This window comes from Macrobrachium nipponense, chromosome 3, assembly GCF_015104395.2.
Source record: "Macrobrachium nipponense isolate FS-2020 chromosome 3, ASM1510439v2, whole genome shotgun sequence".
Classification (NCBI taxonomy): domain Eukaryota; kingdom Metazoa; phylum Arthropoda; class Malacostraca; order Decapoda; family Palaemonidae; genus Macrobrachium; species Macrobrachium nipponense.
The window spans coordinates 59,980,577-59,985,576 of record NC_087202.1 but is presented as its reverse complement, the minus strand read 5'-3'; positions in this window follow the sequence as shown (position 1 = coordinate 59,985,576).

Here is a 5,000-nt window from a genome sequence, read left to right as displayed (position 1 = left end):
TTTTACTGTCAATTTCCATTTCAGCGCTGAATGACCTTATAGGTCCTAGTGCTTGGCCTTTGGCCTAAATTCTATATTCAACAAGATAATCCTGTTAATGTTGAAATTCCAAAATGGAAATATTTCGCATTCATCTCATTTGAGAGAGAGAGAGAGAGAGAGAGAGAGAGAGAGAGAGAGAGAGAGAGAGTTGAATATTCTATTTCAAAGGATTGCTGATAGGTATCGAGGTTCTTTCTGCTCCCAGAGCCAGTTAAAAACTCAACAGACTACAATATGTTGCATGCCTGCAACATCACTGACTTCGATGTGGCCTATTGGAAGCATAACCACAAACAATGACAAAAATATTGAAATGATACATGAAAAAAAAAAGAAAACAAAAAATACAGGGCCTCCCATTTAGGAATATTATTCGAACGCTGTAAAATGAGGTTATCTGGAGTTTGAGGAAATTAATAAATGAGATAATTGTAACTAATTATAGCGACGCAGATAATTAAAAAAAAAATTCTATCCATTCATTAACATTTGTAACTGACACCACAAAAGTTACTTTCCAAGACATGTGATCCAAAAGAACAATTAAAATGATGAGTAATACGAAAGCTGTAAGCCGATGAAATGACGTGATTCTTCGTAAGGATTCTGTGGCTAGATTTGTCTCTCTCATATTTATCTATTTATTTATTTCCAAATACCTAATCCATGCCTATCCTTTGTTTTTACTGAGAATGAGGAATCTCTTTTCTTCTTTAATTCTTGTTAAGGTTAAAGCGAGAAAGGAACAATTCTACAATTCCAGCGCATGTGTGTTTGTGAGATTTTCTAATTCCCAAAGGTACTGGCAATCAAATATACTCGAAAAAATATTACTTGGATAGAGAAGCACAAAAATAACCACTCCATCTTCAACTGAGTGACACAAAAGAGAGAGAGAGAGAGAGAGAGAGAGAGAGACCTGAGGTCAATCATAGATGGTCTATGTAGATATCGCCGTACGTCATACAAGGGAGATAGCCATTATGCAAAAAGTAATATCGGAAGAGAGAGAGAGAGTGGACCAGCCAATTATGCGACAACCAGAGGAATCAAGATTAAAGGATTCAGATGGAATTGGAAATCTAACACCTAGATGCAAACCCATTTCCAGCTTATTTCAGAACTGCCAATACTAACACTTTACAAAACTTCTCAATGATTAAATTGCATTTCATTATAGATATTCCGATAAAATAAGAATAATTGGACGATAATCATGAAATGGAAGAAGTATGTTATTATTAATAAAAAATCCGGTTCTAGAAAGAATAAATACATTAATTATTTAATATATTATAAATCAGTTTAAGCCTAAAAGCACGTTATTCCACTGGGTAAACTAACGAATTAACCGACAACGAAGAAAACGTTCACCAACAAGTGAATTCGATTAAAAGAACCACTGGAAAATTTGCATTCAAAGCGAAGCAGCTTCGGTAATTAATCCTTCGATGAAAGTGACTTGAGACGTTGATTTTCAACAAATAAGCTCAACTTATGGAATAAGGGTTTGTCGGTATATATCTACAATGACTGATGTTGTACTTATGTAGTTTTTTACTGAAAGTAAGTACGTAAATTATCTTCATGGTGACTACATATACATCACTAATTATTACGGTGCATAAATTCGACATTCTTACTGAAAAGCCCGACCTAATTAACAAATGACTTCGATTCGTTAAAGCTCCAGCGTTTAAACGAGAATATCTGGTTTACTGGGGGATATTTCAAGTGTAATAAATCACGTCATAATATTTATTAGATTTTCAGCAGCCTGATACAGTGATTAATATTGACTCAGCTGAACCATATTACTTCATTCATAGTTTCGAGAAAAAAAAAAAAATCAGCAGCCTGGTATAATGATTAATATTGATTCAGCTGAACCACATTTCTTCATTCATATTAGGCTCTTTCTCTGTATTTGAATGTACAGTTTAGATAATCACTGCACTGTCATTTGAATTTAATTCCATCTTTATAAACCGAAAACAAAGAATTTTATAACGTTAAAACAGAAAATGCTCTAACTGAGAAATGGATAACGTCCACTACAGGTTTTTTATATCTGACTGAACCAGACACTACTAAAGATAAAAGTCAGCATTAGAGAAAATGTCAAAAGTAAAGGAGAAGGGTATTGTGGAAGGTACTGATTTGATTAAATTCACGTTATGTGCAGTAATCAATGTCCTGCTGTGCATATTCTTGAGAGATCGTCTTCCCAAATCGATCCATCCCCAAATTGTAAGTACTTCAATACCACATTTTTTGTTAGATTCACATATACCCACAATTTTTTAATTCCTCTGAAATGGAATTGTGGACAATAAGAATTTTTCTTCTAAAAATTCAGAGATGAACACAAGAATGCCATTATAATTCGAGGTTCAGAGATAACACCAACATAACTAAAACAGTTTTGAGTTTATATATGTGTGTGTGTGTGTCGTCTGTTTTCAGTACGCACACCTTGACATTATTTTCAAGCATAAACATCCACATTCATGTATATAGCAAGAACATTACAAGAAAGACAAAAATACAGGCCATGTATACACACATTGCAGAATTATATCCCTTATCGCCTTGAGGCATCAGCATCCACCTTTCGACCACCATCTCTCTCTCACAGATTACTCCTCAGTCATCAGTGTCGCTTCCGTTTCGAGAAGTTTCTTTATCCTCTTCGTTCCTACTTTATCTCTCCCCCGATCTCTGTCCTCCATCAGTCTCCTTTTCATAATTTTTTGGCATCACCATTCCAACTGTAATTAAATATGATTTTTTAAATTTAATTTCCTGCTTCTCTTTTGCTTGCATACATAAAATCTGATTTTTTTTTTTTTTACAAAATACATTACCATTCATCTTACTCCACTTGCACTGATCGCACAAATGCAATTTCTCTCTCTCTCTCTCTCTCTTTCTCTCTCTCTCTCTCTCTCTCTCTCTCTCTCTCTCTCTCTCTCTCTCTCTTCAGGATGCAATTAATCTCTGCACAAATCGGTGCCACGCAGAGTTTACTAGGTGGAAATGGCCCTAGAGATTTGCCAAAATTGAGTGGCAGAGTACCGCTTGCTTTCTTGATTCAACATAATGTTTCAAGCCTAATGATAACTTTCAACTTGAATGGGCAACACTCGTAAAATTTACCAACTTTTACAGTGGTAGGTATTATTGTACTTGAAAGTAGGAGAGAAAATAAAATTCATAATTATACTAAGAAAAATAAAATGAGAGAGAGAGAGAGAGAGAGAGAGAGAGAGAGAGAGAGAGAGAGAGAGAGAGAGAGATAATGATATTTTAAGAAAAACAAGTCGCGTCCACCGTTACTTGCAGTGGGCGGTTATTTAAATTTGAAGCGTATTGGGATGGGTCCGGTAGCTTGCTGCGTTGGGCTCTCTCTCTCTCTCTCTCTCTCTCTCTCTCTCAGTAGGGCATGATATAAAATTATTTGAATATTTCAAACATGAAGGGGAGCAGAGGAAATAATCTTATTACATCAACTGCCCAGACGATTTCTAAAATAAAAGATAGATTTTACGTCTTCCCAGTCTGTTGGACTCTCTCTCTCTCTCTCTCTCTCTCTCTCTCTCTCTCTGTATGTGTGTGTGTGTGTGTGTGTGAGAGAGAGAGAGTGTATTTGTAAGAAAGATTACTTTCGTCTTGGACGTGCTCTCATGAAATATTACTTTCAAATTTCCACGTCAGTGACTTTCTATGTCGTAACGCCAGTTCGATAAACCACCAATCAATATTAAGTTTCCAATCTGACAATTACATCTCTCTAATCAAGCGTTTGCTCCTTGGAACAATCATTTATTTCGGGCGAATATGCAAATATCCGCGATGACTGAGCAATCCGCTCTACAGAAGGTCCCATTCCCTAAACAAATGAATTCATTCATTCCCAAAACTTCGTAATTTGTTGTTACTCTCGAATCCACACATCGGCAAAATTTTCGTAGAACGCCTGCAAAAATAACCATTGTCATAATATTATTCCTAATTTTTTTACTTTTCTGGGCCACATCAAAAATCTATTTGCCATTGCAAAATTTGTAAGCTTTAAAGTATGCAACTGATGGACTCTTCTGTAAATGGGTGTAAAGGGAAAAAATGCTAATGAATCATCCTCCATAAATTCCATGGCCCTTCGGTCTGAACTGTTCTCGGATTGTGGTAATTAAAAACACTAATACCTAATAGTCCTGTATGTTGTGTTTTGCGTAGATTATTTTTGTTTTCCGACTTCCTAACCAGTCCTCTTTTCAACATTCCAAGAAAAATTACTTTTACCGTGGCTTTCTACAGCAAAAAATGTCTAAAAGCAACTTTTCTATAAAAAGATTGTCATCACTTCAGCTTGTAAACTAAGTCTTAAAAAAAAAAAACTCAGTAGCAAAAACATGTAACCGTCTCACTCTATCTAAATCGTATCATAGGCTGTATTTCCACAGTAAATTAAATATGAAAGGCGCGTTGAAACTAATACTGATCGTAATTATTGGGGTTTGTCAATTGATGTAAATGGGTAAATGCAATGGGACTGCATACATTTTAATTAAAGCACCCGGAAGCTACTTACTGCAACATAGCTCGGAACAAGTTAAAAAAAGAAAATAAATAAAACTAGTTGCGAACCGTATGCTGTTACCTACAGTTTAATCGGCAAACACCTACGTTAAATCTTTAACCAGTACAGGATTTTCCATATCTGAAGTGAGCAACAGGACTGAACTCTAGCACCTTAGTAAGCATTCGTCTTTGAAATTTTGATCAACAGGTTATTTGCTCCTCTCATATATTTTGGCCAAATCCCACACATCATCATCATGATCAAAGACTAATATGGAAAATATATGTGAAAGCAAGAATTTTCGGCACGATGAATTTGGGAAGTATGAACATGAAGCGCAGGTTCATTTGAATAGTTCATACTGAATGGGCAA